Raw genomic sequence first — 21,428 nt, forward strand, 5'->3', positions numbered from 1 at the left:
TTGTACTTTTACTCTCTCTATTGTTATTGTCCAATAAAAAGAGAGGAAAAAGGTTGTCACTAAAAATTGTTGGAAATTGGTTGTCAAAATATCATTCCTCAATAGTAAATGCACCGATGCTTAATAAAAGCACTTACAACCATTTTTTCTCTCTTTCACTGATACATTTTCCTTTTCTTAATTAGTGTTAAATGAACAAAATACTCATTTAAATTGGGAGAGAGGGAGCATTAACTTTTGTTATTTCTCTTTTATACTCTAAAATTTTTGTTACCATATACTTCTCCTAAACAATATTTCTATTTCATTTTTTGTTATTTTTCATAAATCCCTTAAAAAAAATATTTTTCATATCACGATTATGATACTTTTACCTCTTGTAACCAAAAAAAAAAAGATACTTTTAGTTTTACCTCTTAAAGTTGGATAGAAATGTAATGATTGATCTTATACCTCAAATTTTTAAGAACAACTGGAATTCAATTGGGAGATAAGTAAAACTTATCTTTTTAATACAAAATGTTAGTATGTTAATTATTATATTAATATTTTTCAATTGGCAGAATTTGAATTTTAGATCTTTAACTCATTTAATATCTCAAGAGTAAAACATATAGGTATTGTTCAAATTAGAGATAAAAGATGGATTCTCCTGATGGATGATTTAATTTTGAACTTAATCAAAATATGATAATTTTATTTTTTGTTTAGGAATTTTACTGTTGCAAGTTTCAATTAAAGGGGGATTAAAACTGAAATGAAAATTTCATTAAGTTTTAATTAAAAAATTATACTTTAAATATTAGATAAATCATACAAAATTGATTTTCCATAATTCTAATGTATTAAATATGATTCTTGATTATTGTAAAAAAAAAAAAAACTCTTGGAGTCATGTAAATCTATCACTAAGAAGACCACCAACCAACAACATATCCATTCCACCATCAGAAGTTTTTTTTCTTCTAAAGAATCCATTCTCTCTAATTATTCATATAGTAAATATGATTTTTGGTTTCATGTATGTCATGTGATAGTGGATATTATAAATACTGAAATAGAAAATGATTGTAAATTTTAAGTATGATTTCTCTTAATAAATTGTAAATTTTATTATTATTTTGATGTGAATGATCAATATTAATTATTATTTTTTTCGACAAAATATTTATTATTCTTATTTCGTTTAATAACTTAAATATTATATATTATTTTTTTTTGTCTTGGAAAAGTCACGGTAAGTTGTTGTCACATAATTAAAATGTCATATGTTCAAGTCCTAGAAACATTCTCTAGTGTACAAAATAAAGTAAGGATGCGTTTAATATACCAATTGATGGGATCCCTTCACGGACCCTATGTATACGACATAAGCTTTCTTGCATCGAGACTATCCTTTTTATATTTTTCTTCCTAAACAACATTTATATTAAATTTTGGCTTAAATGCATTTTTGGCCCCCTATGTTTGCCATCGTAGCAATTTTGGTCCCCTAACAAAAAAATTACAATTTTAACCCCCTAATTTTGCCATGTTTAAGGAAATATGCTATTTTGGCCCCTTATCTTTACAAAAAAAGTTGCGATTATGACCCCTTTTTTAGGACATGTGACGGCTTCTCGGCATAGTTGGGAAAATTAGGGGGTCAAAATTGCATTGTTTTTGTTAGGGGGTCAAAATTGCTACGGTGACAAACATATCTATTTCTTCCTCTAACTTTTCAATCACTTTCACTCATATCAAACAATAATAAAATCATCTTTCTTTCCTTACATTTTCTTCGATTCAAACATAGTCTTCTTCACACTCTTCTTATCCAATGTACGAAGTTTGTTACTTACAGCCACTCCAAATTCCGTTATGAAATGTTCACGTCAATTTTTTGCGCATTATATTCTATACAATGAACTAACAGATCACTCGATTCCTTACACCAACCACACCGATTTCGATTTCATTTCGTAACCACCATCACGATTCAAAGCATTATCTTATGGTAATAGTGATCGTGTCGAATTCTTTTTGGTGGTTGTGATAGTTTCATTCCATCAAAAGTGAATGCAGATTCTATTCGTTATCCTCCTCAATTGCGTTCGACACTCATGTTGTTTGTTTGTTATTGGCATTCGAACATAAAGCTTTGTGATGAGGTTGGACAATTTGATATCACGAACGGTTGACAATTATGTTGTTACCTCCTATGTAGGGATATTGATGATTTTGATGTCCACAAGACATAGGCACAATTATTCCTACATGACTAATCATAAAAGTTTGGAACCGTTTTAAGGTGGTACTCCCTTAAAGAACTTACAAGTACTTTGAAACAAAGTGAAAGAAGATTTGAGAGAAAAAAGATGTGAAGAGGTGAAGTGTGAAGGAAATAGATAAGTTTAGGGTTTATGTACAGTTGATGAAAATGTATGATGTTTGTTAAGTTTGGAAATTAAATGTTACCATGTGTTTTTTCTTGAAAATTTTAGTGAAAGTTTCTTTAAAATAGGAACAATATTTATTTTTTCTGTTAATAATTTAATGATCATTTTTTTGACAAAATCTAATTTAATTATTTAATTAAAAGTTGGATTTCATTTGTATGTTAATAATTATTTAATTTTTTTACACATGCATCAAATCACAATCACACCATGTAAAAGTTTGTAGACATATTTTAGGAACAAACTATTAGTGAAGTTAATATTTATTGTATAGATTCATTATAATGTTGCTGAGTCAACTTCTTTCTACACATGCATCAAATCACACCATGTAAAAGTTTATGGACATATTTTTTAAAGAAGCTAAATTAGCCCACCCAAATTAACATCGAGAGAATCGAACCTAAGATCTCGAGGAGGAGCACACTCCCATTTCCCAAGCCAATGCCACCGGGACAACCCAAGTGGGTTGTTTATGGACATATTTTAGGAACTAAGTAATCAATACTTATTGTATAGATTCGTTATTATGTTGCTGAGTCAGCAACTGTTAGAGCAACATAACTATAGTTTACTCCTATAGTTTGTTAAACTCCACTATTAGTGTTGTGAATTCGATAAAAATCACACCAATAAAATACTTGATGTGTGAAGCAAATAATAATCAAGCAGCCAAACAAAGTGTATGGAAGTTATAAACACAAACAAAAGTAGAAAACAACGAGAGAAAAGAAAGAGAGAACACACGAAATTTGTTTACCCAGTTCGGTCCAAAATCCGACCTAGTCCGGGGGAGAGAGCAGCCCTCCATTCCACTATAACGATGAGTAACTTTACAAAAGAGATATCAATGGGTTACAAGAATAAATCTTCCTCCTAATTCTATCCAAAGTCTCAATCTCTTCCCGTGACCAAGAGACTCAATCCTAATAGTGTTTGTTGCCAAGAGCAAACTCTATACAAACCCTTGTTTTCTTGTTGACTTCTAAACCCTTGTTTTCAGCCCCCTCTATCCCACTCTCTCAAGGTTTACAACGATACAAGGTCTATATTTATAGTAAAAGCATCCTCAAAAAACGGAACAAATGCTGGCCCATAAAAATATGTTTCGTTTTTTGCCGTCACGACAATTCGGCCACCGAACTCCAAAAATCGACCACCAAAAATTACGTGACAACAGGTTGCAAAAACACCGCAAAATCGGCCACCGATTTTGCTTCTTCGGCCACCGAATTGGAACATCCGAAACTCAATTTTGAGTCACTTTCACAACAGTTAATATAGGTTAACTATAGCTACACTTTGTCAGGTTTCCTTTGTAGTTGACCAACATATTGTATATAAGGGATTCTGTCTTCATTGAATAAATCAATGTTCATTTTTACACTATTAATGTTTCTAACACTAAGCTATAAAGTGGCACTACAATATGATTTGATTTGATTGGTTATATGTGTAAAAAAATTACACCATCAGAAAACATTGAAGTTTTTTTTTTAGAACCAGAAAACATAGAAGTTAATTTCCTTTAGTTTGAAATACAATTAATATATACAAATCATATAATTATAATTAAGATTAATTATTAATTATAATACAGTAATTTGTATACATTGTAAGTGCATAATATTATTTAAAAAGGAATAAAGGTGTTACATTTGTAACCAGTTTTGTATATAGATTGCTACATTATAATATAGACAAAACTTATGTGTATATTTTTAGATGTTTTTCGTGTAGTTGTTCACATTAAATACTCATAATTACCAATGGTTTTTCAAATGTACAATTTTCTCAGAGTTTGTTGTAACAAAAAGAAAAAGTAAATATTATGTGAAGAACCATACGAAAAACATCTAAGAAAATGCACATAAGTTTTGTCCTTATAATATAACCTCGTTTAACTAAGTTTTGTTTATTTGAGGAAGTATTTGACTTAATTATATGCAAAGAGTATTGGACGTTACTGTTATGTCTGATTATATTTGCTTGACACATGTTAGAAGTAATAAAGACTATAACTTCCAACAAGTGATTACTTCACTGCATTATGATTCGTTATTGAAGTTGTTCTCCGTTGGTATATCAAGTGTGACTATGTGAGTAATATGTCACACATCAGATGGAAAAATGAACGTTGAACACTTTATAAATGAGAACACCTATAACCCTAATGTCTTGAGGTTTTTGGCTGAAGTGTGGTGTCTCTCTCACTTGTATCATTGTTCAAGGTCCGATGTGATGATCCGGAGGATCCCCTCATAACCCAACATTCTCACCACTATTTTCACTGTCTCTATTAATGATAACTAAAACGTCTCATTAACTAATTAAAAGAACCTATCATTTGAACCATACTGATAATATAAACATTTGTTACAAGAAACTATATCATCAGTTCAATGTTTGTTGTGAACTAACACCACATTTAAGTTCAAGTCACAATGGATTCTTTTCTATCCATTTCGCGGTGATTGGCCCAGATGGCTTCACAATTTCCTCATTCTTTTCAGGGTACACCCTCATCCTTTCGCAAAGCTTGTTGATCAATGATGCATGGCTGATGTAGCTTGTGGGAGAAGAATTGTTCGCTGTGGCCCAAAGGTCATTTGCTAGGAGACGGCCAACATTGACCGGTTCACCCTTAAGGATTGCAGTTAGCAAGGTTGCTTTCTGAATGGTCAAGTCTGACACATTTGAACATGGGAGCAAGGTATGCAAAACAAATGTTGCCCATGCTTTAGCAATGGGTGTCAGGTCAGTAGAATGAAGTTTTCTTGGTGTTCCATCTTTGTTCCTAACCCAATCGGCCTCAGGCTTGCACAGAGTACTAAGAATCTCCTGATGATCAACGTTAGATCCTTTGGCCTTTCTTGCTTCAAACGAACATTGCTCATAGTTCTCAAGCCCAAACAATTGTTTGATAATTTTCTCATGAAATGGCACCTTCTTCCCTCTGACAAAACTAGTGAATTTCATCAAATTATTCTTGTAGTTCCCATCTTCTTTAGCAGGACCAAGATATGCATTTGCAAAGAATTCTTTAGCTAATGTCGTACTAGCCTCTTTTGCAAATGATGTCAATTCCCCCATCCTCTGGTTACTATCATTGCCTGAATATCTGAGATTTTGTTCCCTTCCAACCGAATTTTTTTTTTCTAACACAAACTTTTTGTAGGACAGAAACTTCAAATAGCGCTCTTGATGGACCAATGATATGAAGCGAAACTTGTCAAATGAGCTAGATGAGGTGTTGGTGGCAACCTTTTTTCTCTTTGGTTTGTTCTGTGTTGCCTTTTGTTCCTACAAAAGCAGTCAACAACAAACATGCATATTATCCAAAGTTAGAACAAGTACCTATGAACAAGTAATCATCCCTTTCACACAAGCAAGCTCAGTCACAAATAAAATAAAAAACAATTTCATCACACTCATGCATCATGAAGCACACGACACGTCCAGCATGCACGCCAAGTGTGCAAAGAGGCACTCCAGTGCGACCAAGTCAGTAGGGAACAAGTAAAAATGCGCTTAAGCACTCCAAAATAGCCCCAGCGTATCTGGAATGTGTCCAAAGCGCTCAACGAGTGGCCCCGGCGCATGATGACTTGCAGACTTCGTTATAGACTTCAAAAAGTTTTTTAAGTTCCTCGCCAATGATTGTGTACTCAAAAGTCATAAGACATGAAAATAGTTCATAACTTCACATTGCAACAGACAACCGTGAGTTTAATTACATTTTACTGCGCAACCCCATCTAAATTTCTACAATTCACTAGGCAAATATTCAAATTAAGACCTGTAATTCTAGATGTAATTAAGATTTGTCAAACCAGCAAGTATGATGTAGGGGCAACAACACTGTCCGTCACAATGACCTCCTCTGATATATAAATGGTGTCATTCTCTTGTTGTTCATCTACTATATATAGGTGCATGTCTAGATGATGCACACTCCCTAGTCCCTACATAAAGAGGCAACAGGATGTCCATGTCCATAATGGGCAGCATCTACCCAGGGCCGTCCCCGACAATTCGGAGGCCCCGTTATAATCTTGACAATTTTTCATTTAAAAATAACTGAAAAAAATCTAAAGACTTTTACCCACAGACAAATAGGCATTTACCTATGGATAATGCATAATTGACAGCAAAATTGCTGTCTTTTAGACTTTTACCTACGGAAAAAGGACATTTAGTGACGGATTTTCGCCGTAGGTACAAGTTTTTTTTTTCGTTTTTTCCAAATTTTGAGGCCCCTCTAAGTTTTAGGCCCTGTGCCAAGGGCCTTGATGCACTAGCACAGGGCCGGCCCTGCATCTACCGTAGCTCCTCTAGTTAGTGTGGTCACTGATAAGAAATTATAGTAATTGATAAATAAATAGTTATAATAATACTAAATTTTCAATTCCTGTTCAAATTGTAAAACCCTACGCAAGAGATACATACAGAATTTTCATACCTGATGATGATCTGGCACCATGAACATCCTTGCTCCTCTTGCTGGGCAATTCAGAAAGTGCATCACAATCATCCACCCATTTTTTCATCAACTTTCTCAGCTCACAAGCATCCGACTCCAATTTATTGTTCTTCTTTCTCATCTTTCCCATCATGGCGACAAAAGATGTTTGTAAAGAGCTGTCTGAAGAAACATGTGATTCAGAAGCAAAAAGGTAAGTTTATGATCACTCAATTATCCCATATCAAGTGTTGGATTATATCTCTTACAATGGGAATCAAACAATGTGGATTGTCGAGTACAAAATATAAAAATGCTCTATATCTATTGTATTCTAGATAATATTCAAAGTATATAAAACTATAAATGATTTCAGAAGAGAAAAAAAAATAACAAAAATATGAAAGAACTGATATATGCCAATACTTTATGAGAGAAAAATTCCAGAAGAGAATATATCTCTTCCTTAAGCTTACTGCTGAACAATAGCGGGGGCCGGCCCTAGGCATAGGCCGGGAGTGCGGCTGCCTAGGGCCCATGCACGAAGGGGGCCCTAAAATTTTTATCCGTGGGGGTGTATATAGCAAGAAATGGATTTTAGGGGGTTTATATAGTAAAATATATCTACGGAACGGGCCCGAAACATTGACATAAAAGACTGGGCTGAAGTACGGTTATTATTTTGGCCCTTTTGATGCAATTTGTTATATATACCCCTTATAAAACTAAGCTTTCTATTTACACCCTCCCAAATAAATAGAGAATATAGAATCTATTTATTAATAAATAGATTCTATATTCTCTATTTGATAGAATAAAATTCTTATTATATTCATATTCTTACTAGTAATTCAGATTAATTCTTAGTAAGAAATGAAAATAGTATAGAATAAACTTTAATTTATTATAAAAAAACGAATAAAAAAATCAAAAAGCTTGGGAATCTTAGAAACAAAATTAGTCTATCCATAAGAGGAGATGCGATCATATGAAAAATATAACCGATTCTTTTCTTTGCTTCATTTGGCCATCCGCTAGGAAGTTTCGGGTTTGATACCGATATTTTAGCAACAAATCTAATAAATCTAAGTGTAGTGCTAGGTGTATTAATTTTTTGGAAAGGGAGTGTGTGCGAGTTGTTTATTTCAAAGAATAGATTGGATCCAACCAACTGCACTTTTTTCATTATAACTAGAAAAACGTGCATTTGTTTCTAATAATGTGGCAAAAAATTTGTGATTTTTTTGGGGCCCTTTGTTCCTAATAATGTTTCTTACTAATATTAAAAATATTTGTGATATTTATTATCCGGAAAATTGAGAGAATCTTCACAACTAAACAAATTATATTTTTGTCAAAAATGGGCCTAATAGAAAAATTTCAATCTACTTCGCAAGAGCAATTGTTCTCTAATTCTATTGTATTTTGTTTAGTTTTGGCTTCTATGGAGCATTTAATTTATTTAAAGATGTTTGCCTAAAAAACTTTTATCTTGCGTTGAAAAGCAAAGCAAAAAGAAAAACAAAATGAAGCGCTAATAAAATCATAACAAGAAACTAAAAAAAGTTTATGATGTATTATGTAAGGGGCCCTTTTCTCAAACTATGCCTAAGGCCCCTAAAATGCTAGGAACGGCCACGAACAATAGAATAATCACTCACCGTCCCTCTCTTATCTAATTAAACTCCTACAAATAGGGGTGGAAATGGGCTAAGTGGCAGGCCGGGCTTTGTAAGGCACTAAGCCTGGCCTATTTCAAAAATTATAGGCACTGAGCGACCTATTACCTGTCATATGCTCATTTTCAAAGCATTTTGGCCTTTTTAAGGGCTGATGAAGTACGAAAACCTATTTAAAAGCCTATTTTATGCTAAGGTTTTGCAACACGTGTAAGTTTACTCCTAAATAGGCCAAAACTTATTAAGGCATAAAGCTCACAAATATGTTTGCTACTAAATAATGAATTCTTACGAAGGTCTAATCACACCAATATATCGGCTACTAAATAACCAATCATATGAAGCCTTGTGTTTATGAAGAAAAAAAACTTTAAAAATAACAATAATGGAAGTTATATTATATATGAAAAGCTTAATAGACCGGCACTGATGGGCTTAATAGGCTTTTTTTGCAAGCCTTAACTTTGGCTTTGTTTAATTAAATAGGCCTTACAAAAAGCTTGAGTACGGCCTTGTTAATAAACGAGCTAGGCCGAGTTAGGCTTTAAATAGGCTAGGCCGTAGACCCCGTCGGACGGCCTGACCTGTTCCCACCCTACCTACAAATCTTTATATAATACAAAAGGATACATCTATAAGCAATAGTACACGTGGCGTCTTCATGTTCTCCTTCTCATTTAATGTTTTTTCATCAACCAATCAAAATGGATCTTTACTCATTCATTTTCTATTAGCCAATCAAAATGAATCATATGACTCATTTATTTTTCATCAACCAATCAAAGTTGATTATGACATATTCTTTCCTATATATAGACAATTTGATTTTCATTATTTTCATCTACCTCTTTCTTCCATAAAAAAATCATTGTTTTGCAACCCCATTCTCTTTTACTTTATATTGTGATTTCTACTTCTTTCTTTCGTATTTATTTAACATTTCTTATTCTTATGTTACTTTATATTGTGATTTCTTATGTTGTTGTTTTCTTATTCATATTCTCTCTTTTCAATTTTTTTTTTGTTAATAAGTTTTTTGTTTTTAACCGGATCTTTAGTTTGGACATGGAAGTCAATCAAGAGAAAAGAAGAAATGCATCACATATCAATCAAAAAATATATCGAGGATTTCTATAACCCTTTTGTTTTATTTTAATCTCTCGATACTCGCAACCATTTCTATCTATTTATTTTTCTTTGTTTAACTTTTCTTATATTTCTTTTGTTTTTATTTTACTTTTGATAATTTGCTCTTTCATATTTTACTTTGGTGATTATATTTTATTTTTCTTTATTTTTCCTACTTTATACTTGAGATGGAAACCAAATAGACAAGAAGAAATGCATTTCATTTTCACAAAACAGGTTGAATTGATAACTTTGGAGTGACATCTTCCAAATGATCTTTTTTGAGAGGAAAATGATACTTTTATGTATATGTCAAAAAAGAAAATCGTTTTTATGGCGACTTTAATTTATTTTTTTCGGTAAAAAGTTCATTTTTCTTTAACTAAATTTTAAAAGGGAGCAAGGTGTTATCCTAAAATTTTAAGTGCATTTTAAAAAATAATAAACCCAGTAATCATTTATGTTTTATTTCTTTATCCAAATTAAATATATAAATGAATTCATACAATTATTAAAATTAATATCCTAATTAAAGATTATTAAATTATTATGTTTTTTAGAGAAAAATATTAATTGTTTTATTCAAATCCATATTTTTGTATTCAATGCATTCATTCTATTATTAAAACTAATAATCACAAATGCTTTAAAACCGACTCCATATTTAACTCTTTCCATAATCTTCGCTTCATCCATCATTTCTACGAAAAAACGAGTTCTTTCACAACACTTCTACAAACTTGAAAAGTTAAATTGATTGATTTTGAAATTGTAATTACTATAATTTAATAAAATGAAAATTAGGTATTTTGGCTAAAGTCGTTTATTAACTCCTTCAAATAAATAATTTTTTGAGAGAATCTGAATTTTAGTTACTTCGCGGTTGAAATTTGAATTAGTAAAGTTCATTTCTCCTAGGAACTGTAGGGTTAACACACACAATAAAAATATCAAGACACATATATACCAATTTTTTTAGGGAATAAATACTCATTATCCTTTTTCCTATAAATAATCAAACAATATAATTTCCACTAAACGTGCATTATTACTTTTCTAAGAATAATCGGATTAAATATTTCATCATATTTTACACCAATTCCTTTTTCAAAAATGATATTGCAAAGGTATGTACGGCAAATTTGATTCTATTTAATGATGGTTTTTTGGTTCATGCCACTAGTAGTTTGATTTTGTATTTTGTTTGTGTTGGATTGCGGCCTAATATCTCACTTCCTCAGTTAATTTTTTTTTTATCATGTAATATTTTAGTTTTTATTTGAGAAGTTTATTGACGGACGAGAAGAAGACATCTCTATTATATGCAAATGTCTTCCTAAAAATTAAAAGTACATCGACATCTTCACATTCTAAAGAGCATTAAACACTAATACATTACACATGTGATATATTTGACAAGACAATGTATACGTGTAAACATGCATTAATATTTTTATTAATTACCTTATTTATAAGTGGAAAGTTGAAAAAGTCTTATAATTGACAAAACTAAATGAATTTTCGATTACTTATTAATCATGTTTCAATGGCGACCATCAACTTATCATCATTTTTTGATTTCTCAACAAATCAAATGAAGTAAGGCAAATGTAAATTTTGTTGGTAGAACAAATATAACTTCCTAATGAGCAAAATGTTAAATGCTTTTCCTCTCAACTTTCAACAATAACATAGCATTGTTGACGTGACATTTTCCTTGATCTTTAATTTGGATTTTTTTTCTTTTCTCAAATAAGAAATGTACAATTGATGTCATTGCAACGACCATTGAATATGAGTATATGTCATTGCAAGGACCATTGAATTGCTTATAAAATTGAATTGATTCAAATTATTTATGGTCAATTTGTTTAAAAAAAAAAAACCGGATCCTAAAATTATGTCGAGATTATTCATTATACAATTGATTTAATTATAATGTTATGAGTAGTCTCATTTTATTGTTTTACAAAAGATGCAAAATCATGTTAGCATTTATTTTTAATATCAATTGTCTAATTCAACATATTTATTGGTTTTCTTTGATTATGTTTTTTCCATGATGTTAGAGGTTGTTGGTACAAACTCGGACAAAGAAAGAAAAAGTAATTTTTTTTATAAAAGAAAAAAATTAATCTAACAACTAATCACTCTATTAACAAAAGCCTTTTCATATTTCAAGAGTACACATGTCATCTTAAATTTCTAAAGAGTATTAATTATTTCTTCGCGTCATAAAAAACGTATAGCTAAAAAAAACGTATGTTTTAAAATAGAGATTACGGGTATTTTATATATATATATATATATATATAGCTAATATTTGAGTCTGATATTGAGAGGAAAACAATATCACGTGGTTGATTTCAAATCATGTAGCTAAAAAGCAATGTGAGGAAAATCATTTTATCTATTGTTTTAATTTACGAAAAAAAGTCATACGTAATTATTTATTTTTTATAAGCAAAAGAGGTAGGGAGGACATCAAGATGAATCCACAACATCCCAACTAAATTGACACCACTGCACAAACATCCATCGTACGCCGCCTACTCCATAACATATTAGGTTAACCAATCAAATTTTATTAAATCATCACTTTTTATTATTTAAACTAATTCCAATGTAGGATGTGTCATTTTTATATAATAAGTCAATCAAATGGCATGTTTTTGTATATTTGCATCATATTCTAAGTTATTACAAACATCATCACATAATTTCCTATTTTGTACACTATTGAACACGTAATATATATTTTTTTTAAGAATGAACACGTAAATTATTTTTCTTTACTCTCTATATTTTTCTTTACTCTTTATATAATAAACATTTTTCTTACTTCAAATCACAAATATATGTGACATCTTCACATTCTCCATCTTATTTGATGATTTTTTATTTGTTTAGTTTATGTAATTTATAAAACATGAAATGACTAAAAGAGAATACTAACAAAAAATTATAAACTCATTCAAATCTCAATTTACAATAAATGAAAATGGTACACTCCTATAATACGTGATTTCTTTTATGGGAAAATTGGTAACACTAAGCACCAAATAATATAAAAAATCTCACTTTAGTTTGACGTGATATACATGGAACTTTTGTTCAAAAAAATTGCATTTATAATCAATTAACATTGATTAAGTACTTTTTCTTGACAAAATAAGAGATATTCATTCATTCAAATTGAAATAGTGCATCGATATAATGCAAATTCGCTAAAAACAAAAAGGATGAATTTGTGAACAGGCTCACAACATCCATGTTAATAGCATAAAACAGCAAAGTACAAATGCCTACACATATGACTATATTTAAATCTCCGGAATAACCATGTTTCCGGATGCAACGTGGATGACGCCAAAGTCATTGATTGGATCTGCTTGGATCGAAGTTGATCTAACAATCGAACCGATCAAATACACGAGAGAAACAAACAAACAACGTCGCACAAAGACGACGAACAACCAACGTCGCACAAAGACGACAAAATCACAAAATAAAAAACAAAATAGATGTGAAAATCACTTATTTCAATAAAAGGGAAAGATAAAAACGATGGCTCACAAGAGAGAGAAAGGAAAAAGAGAGAGTCCTATCATTGATTAAGTACTGTTAGGTGGAGAAAAATGTCCTATCATATATTCTTTGTTTTAATTTTTATACGAGTCGAGTTAAGCAAATCATCATAAGTTTTTATACGTTGAATTGTACATTACACAAGTGAACCAATAAAATTATAGCATAGTACCAATTTTGAATATGTAAATCAATTAGAGTATAACATGCGTCACTTTTTATGTTGTGAGCCAATTAAACATTTTAGAATTAACCAATTTCGCATCATATTTTTTATTTGTTTAAAACTTCTACTGAGATCAATTCGGTCATAGAATCATGAAGCAAAGTTGTTCGAATCATTCATGCTTGGTTCGTTCATGATGTCATCTGTGACACACATCCGTTCTATCTAGATAGGGTTCTCATGAATGCATCAATATGTGTATTATGAATGTAATTTTACTTTCACTTTTTAAATTATTCTAATTTTTGAAATTTTATTTGAAATAATTTTTATATTTATTAAAAAAAATTAAGCAAATGGAATCAAAAAACTAACAAACCAGTTCATCATAAAGTTCGAGTTATAAGGGAGTACGCAATGGGTTGGATCATTATATTTCGTCATCTTACTTACATGTTGCTCAATATCTACTCTTGCATCTAATATAAAAGTTTAACTCACACATGACAAATTAATATCTCTCCCTTAAATGTGAGACTCTCTGTGTCTATGATATGGTGAAATAGCCGAATAAGGTGTCGGTACAACATGGTAAAAAAGTAAGAAGACGAAAGAAATGATGAGGGAAGATAGTAAGTTACAAAATATGTTTTGCTCTTTTCTTTCATGAGGGAAATAAATGACGAGGGAAGAGAAAGTAAATTACAAAAAAGAAAGAAGACGAAAGAAATGATGAGGGAAGATAGTAAGTTACCGGTAATTTTATGAGTTTTTGAAGGAGTTAGAGATTATTGAATAATTATGCTACCATAAAATTAGACTCATTAAGAAAATGTCACATCAATTATAAATGTCTAATAAGCATGTATTTTATCAACTCAACATAACACATATTTTGTCAAATTTCATATTGACACCGCATTTTCATTTAAATTCTTTAGATCCATGTATGTGGATAATCTCACTTATATATTATTCAACATCTACTCTTTCATCCATTGTATAAGTTTTACTCAAATTTGACACATTAACATCTCACCCTCGAGTGTGTGACTCTGCGTCTTTAATTATGTGACATAGTCAAATAAGGTTAAACGAAGGCACAACATGGTCAAAAAGGTGATTTGATTGTAATCGAATGGAGGGAGGTTTATGTTCTTTTCTTTCATGAAAAGAGAAAATGAAAACTAGAAAAAGAAAGAAGATGAAAAATATATTTGAGATTGAGAAATATGTCTAATGAAAAGGAAACTTTAGATTGAGTGAATTGTTGGTGATTTTATGGGTATGTTGAAGGAGTTGAAGATTTATGGGTTATTAATTTACCAAAAAATTAGACACAATTAAAAAAAATGTTTGAACATTTAAAAATTTCTAATAAACGCATATTTTGTCAACTCGGCATAACACATCGGCGTTTTTATTTGGTTAAATTCTAACAAAGATCAGAATCGAAAGAGTTTGAAATAATAGAAATTGGTTAAAAAATGTTGCATTAAAACGAATGGCACCCAAAAAATTAAATTGGATATAAAAATTAAACAAATGAAATCTAAAAACTAACCAAACCGTTCATCGTAATGTTCGGAGTTCTAAGAGAGCCTACAATGGATTGTATCATCACATTAGGTTAAGAGCAACCACACAAATGAGATTGACATCACATCGTCACCTAAAACCTTAAGACATTAGTTATATTGATCATATCATTCATACATTTCTCAACATCTACTATTGCATCCAAATAAAGTCAAATAAAGTCGAGATCAAGGCACAACTTAGTAAAAAAGGTGAGTTGGTAGCGATTTCATAGATAAATGTTTTTGTTAATTTTTTTTGAGGGATTGTTCATTTATTTCATGAAAAGATATAAAGTAAATTAAAAAAAGAACAATAAAAAGAAATTAGAACATGAAAGAGAAATGATAAGGAAAAAAAAATTAAGGAATGTCGATTTCATTCGCGAGAGTATAGGAAATAGTGAGTTGTTGGTAATTTTACAGATTTGTTGAAGGAGTTGGAGATTATTGGTATTTATGCTACCAAAATAGTATACTTATTAAAGAAAAAATGTCACATCAATTCAAATTGTAAAATAAACATGTATTTTGTCAACTCGGTAGAACACATTTACACTTTTCCATCGTCGAGATCCTACCAAAGAACAAAAGTGAAGCAATTTGAAATAACAGAGATTAAATAATATCTTTTTGCAAGAAAACAAATGACATCCGAAACTAAAATTTAAACAAATCCCAAAAACTAACAAAATAATTTATCATAATGTTGAGAGTTCCGTTAGAGACTATTGGGTTGCATAATCATATTAGGCTAATAGCAACTACACAATTGAATCATATTGGCTAAAAACAATTACACAATTGAGATTGACATCACATCTTCACCCAAAATTTTAAGACATTAAGTGTATGGGTCATATCATGTATATATAGTTCAACATCTACTCCTACATACACGGGAATTTTACCTCACTTGATACATTCACATCTCTTTGTTAAATGTCGAGACTATATGTGTTCGTGATCCACCACAAAGAACCACGCCCATGCACTCTCTCACAATGTTAAATTGAGATATCATACAAATGTTAGGCCTTACGAAGGACCAACCATGGTGTGAATCGACACATTTGAGAAAGTTCAACCACACATGTGAGAATGATACCACATTTTCATCCAAAATATTAAAACTTAAGTATGAATTTTTTCATTTATTTGTTGTATATATTGAGCTTGAACTGCATTTGATATATCGCAATATCCTCTCTCTTAAGTATGACGAAATTCTAGCCCGTGCTTGGCACGGGTTTCCATACTAGTAACAATTCTAATTCGAATATGGGTGCTACTGAATAACTAACTCCTACAAGACCCTGCCATCTCAACCACTTTATCGAACCTTCTTCTCTATACCTTCCAACCGATGACCCGTGGTCATCACAGAATTGGTCAACAATTTGTGTTCTAGGGTTGATGTATGGATGCTGGAGTATGAAAACTCGTGCTTTTCTAATCTAGGAGTGGTTATTGATTTCAACCTTATGCTAATTGATTGGAAATTAACATGAGTTCATCTTCTGAGTTTGTTACAGAATTTTCTATTCATTCATATTCAAATCATAACTCCTAAGGCAGGAGAACCTTTAAACCAAATAAATCCTGAATTCCTTAGATAACCAAAAATAAGAACAAGCATCAACGACTACTTCTAGACTAGAGAAACATTGGTTTTCATATTCAAGCAATCAATTCACATATAACAACGAATCCAACGGGACAGCAGTGCTTGATTTATTTACTAGTAACAACCAAGAACTAATAACCTCACTAATTCAAAGAAAATATAACATTGCTCCTGACCATGGTCATTCCCTACACATTGTCTCTAGAAACCTACAGCCGCATTTATCCGGGTATTACTTGTGTTGAATCCAAAATTATGAAGCAGCATTGGAAACTTTTTGAGAGTGGAAATAATAGATAACTACACAAGAATGAAAGGCGAGCGGATACCAAGTTGTGCCGCTAATCCTTTCTAGATGGCAAAACCAACCCTCTTGAAAACTACATTCATAGACCTATGAGGCATAATTAACATTACTATACATGACCCTTTGAACTCTTTATAGAAAAAAGGCATATTTATAGGAATAATAAGAAAAGATGCATGCAAAAATTTCATACCGAATGATGCACCTTGATCATTCTTGCTTCTTTTCCTTGGCCGTTCATCATGACCATTGTTATCATCCACCCACTTCTCCTTCAACTTTCTCAGCTCACAAACTTCCAACTCCAATTCATTATTTTTCTTTCTTAGCTCTCCAACAATGTCTTTGTTACCTAAACTAGTTTTTCTCTTGACTTCCTTCAACAACTTTTCATAATTATCTTGTGCTCTTTTCCCTCTTTCACATTGTTTTTCTCTCTTTCTCAAATCTTCCTCAGCTTGAAACCTCATTAGTTTCTCCAATTCAAAATTTTCTTGAAGATGTAGAATCTCTGTCTGCATTCTCTTGTATCTACTCACTAAAACCTCTTCAACTCTATCAAAGTCTTCCGTCTCAAATGCTATACGCAGCACGAAACAAGTTCTTGAATGCTCATGTCTTCCAAGTTTAACCCAGGTTCGGTTTTGGGTTGATGTTCCATGAGAATAACTATGAGGAAGGAAAGGAAGATAAAAAGGGTTAGAGGTGTTGGAATTTGAACAATTTATCAATGGATTATAGATACATAGTTATTGCATAATATGAAAGAAACAAGTGCAGATTGTGTACCTTGTATTGAATGATCAGATAGAGCAAATGAACAATCTTGCGAGCATTGATAGGTTTACAAGAGAATGTGTTTTGACTTGACCTAGAATATATATAAGCATCGGTAGGTGGGCCTCACTTATATAAAAAACAAAATCTTTAATATTTCCTCTTAAAAAACAAAAGATCTTAAATATATCAATAATTGATAATTTTAAAACTTCAAAGACTAAAATGCTATAATTATTATGAGTTAAGGGTATAATTATAAAAATAAAAAAGTCAGTCCAAAGTTCCATATTTTCTTTATACATACCTTTGAAAGTCTTTCCCTCCCAAACCCTCTAAAATTATCAATTTAAAAGACACTCTAAACATACTATCACTCTAGAGACAGAATGCTCTTTATATATTGTTAGGAACATAATCGATTGTTTTAAGCTTCACGGTACAATTCAAATAAACATCCACATACTATCACTCTAGAGACGAATGCTCTTTATATATTGTTAGGAACATAATCGATTGTTTTAAGCTTCACGGTACAATTCAAATAAACATCCAAATTTTATGACTCAAATTTTCGGTTATTTGCTAGAAACATAGAATATTTTATGAATAAACCTTTAAAATTTCATGATTAAGGCTCTGTTTGGCGGTCCATTTTTTGAGCTTATAGTTGATAACTTATACCTTACAAGTTCATACGAACAAAATAGATGTTTTTTATAAGTTACTTCAAGTGATGTTTTAGCTTATATCTTATAGGTTTTTCTCTCATTGTTATTTTAATTGAAACAAATTAATTATTTATTAAAATATCTTGTTATGTATGTTTATATTTATTAGCTAGTTTAACCAATGGTACACATTGAGATCAACGATACATTTCACCAAATTTGAATAGAGATGAAAAATTTGTGAGTTTGGGTAGCAGAAATTCACATTTTAATTAACCTCAGTAAATTCAATTCAAAAACAAACAAAATTGGAATTTTCATCCAACATTTTTTATTTGTTAACTATAGTTTGCTTAATGCTAAAGTTACAATTAGGCCAGGGAATGTCATAAAAAAAAATACTAGTTCATGATTATTTTCGAGCAACATTCAATGATTCTTGATCTAAATAAAATTCATATATCTTAGGCATCAATAATGACAAAACACTTCACAACAGAAAATCATGCAAAATTAAACGGATACCACCATGTTGGTATACAAGAACTCAACTCAAACTGTCAAATAGAAAGTCTTATAAGCATGCTTCATAATATGAGCTTACTCTTGCAAATTATAATGATTATCAAATTCCAATGAAGAAACAGAAAAAATAGAATGCTTATAAAGCAAAAATCTTATCAAAATCGTTCCTTAAAACTTGTTTTCCTGCACCAAATTTCTCCACTTGAGTGTTAATTGAGAAATAGTGTTTGTAGAAGATCCATCTTCTTTGAGTGCATTAGAAGCAACTTCTTTTAATTCTTTCTGATTACTCAATTCCAAACCCAAAGCAAGATCAAGTATTTGTTCTTGTGAAAGTGTATCACCACTCCCAAAAGAAACATACAAAACTGAACAAGGATGTTGTTTATCCAACCATGAAAGACACTCCAGCCTATTAGCACCATCACTAGAACTTGTTTCTATCAGGATGATGGGTCCAACAGGATGCACAAGAGGGTTGTTACTTCCTTCCTCTTTTAGTGCTTTTATAGGACCTATTTCCATTTCTAAGAAGCTATTAACAAGAACACCATCGACAAAACGGTACTTTTTAACTTGTTTTAGAAAGGATTTTTTAGCTCCTTGATCACGCTCGTTCAATTACTTGACTCTGAAGTTATAAGGTACATTTTTGTTAGCTTCAACTACTAATATGGAACGCCAAGTAACTCATGCTTGAAAATTCATATACACAAACGAACTAAAATGACGTGAAAAATTAGATAAAAGATAAAATCGTTATTTGAAACTAAGTTAAGCGACGATGAGTGTAATTTTGCTTATTTATTACTTATGTTTTTCAATTTTAGTAATTTATCTTTTTCATATCATTAATGAAAGATAATTTTGTGAAACAACTCATTTCATCATTTTCTTACATAATTAACCATATTTTTTAACATGTGTGAAATTTGCAAAATGACTTATAATTTGAGATGGATATGAATAATTAGCAATATGTTAGAGTAATTAAGAGTTAGTTAATAGAATTTGCTAAGTGGTTGTTAAGTCTTTGAAAATTTTCCTTAAAAAATAAAATAAAAAAGTCTTTGAAAATTTAAATCATGACAGGAGAATTATCTTCATAGAAAACCTTTCAATCTCTATACAGCTAAATAATTTTCGTTCAGTTGCATATTGAGTTAAATCACTTTTCTTGGAACCTTTACACAATTACACCCACCCCATAATAATCTTTATGGCTAACTAAGAGAGGGCACTGACCGTCCTTTTTACATACCAAGATAGCAGATGGAGGCAGCTAGCATCTTATAATGACGCACCAAAATATTAAAGAATGTTTTTTTGTTTATTTATCAAACGAAGACATTATGCTGATCAGTGCCAAGTGCCGACCCTAATATTTTTGGCACCCCAAACTAGAAGAGTGGTGCTCTAATAATAATAATCATAGCATTATAATTGCTTTCCATGTGCATTAGTTTTGCAAAACTATCACTAATATATTTATGACAAATGCTGTTTAGAAAGCCATCTAGCATAAAAAGATTTTTTTGGATTTATGATCCAACACTCCGAACAAATGCTCTTTAGAATGCAGGGGTTGGGGTTCAAATTTCGTATATCCTACTCCTTTATATTTAATATGTGTGAGTTACGGCACTAGGAGTACTTGACCAAAAATAAAATTAAGAGATATTAAATAGATTAAATGACTATAAAATTAAATTTGTTTGAATACTTTTGCTTTCAATTCTTTTATATCATTGATATTAAATTATTTTTATGTGATTAACCGACACTAACTTTTTTTTTGACAAAACCGACACTAACTTTTGTTATTTCGTTTGTATACTCTAGATTTATTTTTTTGTCACTGTACACTTCTCCTAAACAATATTTCTATTTCATTGTTTTATTATTTTTTATAAATCCCCAAAAAAAAAATATTTTTCATATCATGATAGTGATCCTTTAACCTTTTAAAGTTGGATAGAAATGTAATATTTGATCTTATCCTCAGATTTTTAACGACAATAGACTCTAATAATCTGAAATTCAATTGTGAGGTAAGTAAAACATATTTTTTTCCATACCAAATGTTTATATTATTAAGAAATACCAAATGTTATTATGTTAATATTAGGTTAATATTTTTTCAATTGGTAGAATTTGAATTTTGGATTTTTAACTGAATTAACGCATTTAATCCCTCAAGAGTAAAACATATAAGTATTGTTCAAAGGGATTTTCTATCATGTGCAAATTTACACATGTTAAGAAGTTTAAAATAAAAATTTTGTATTGAACTTGTACATTTAATATTAAATGTAAAACTTTTGAATAAATAATTGTTGTTTTTCAAGAAAAAGTTACTACTATTAGTTGTTTTAACATGTGCAATGTTGCACATGTTAGACAAACCCTTGTTCAAATTAGAGATAAAGATGGATTATCTTGATCGATGATTTAATTTTGAACTTTGTAACGGCCACAACGGG

General features: G+C 30.7%; 1 pseudogene; it reads right to left on the reverse strand.

The window, feature by feature from the left end:
- Nucleotides 1–4,768: 4,768 nt before the first annotated feature.
- On the reverse strand, nt 4,769–17,633 carry LOC146896724 (uncharacterized; annotated as a pseudogene).
- Nucleotides 17,634–21,428: the final 3,795 nt, after the last annotated feature.

This window comes from Medicago sativa, chromosome 8, assembly GCF_051527215.1.
Source record: "Medicago sativa cultivar Bolivia chromosome 8, Bolivia_mono, whole genome shotgun sequence".
In the NCBI taxonomy this organism is placed as follows: domain Eukaryota; kingdom Viridiplantae; phylum Streptophyta; class Magnoliopsida; order Fabales; family Fabaceae; genus Medicago; species Medicago sativa.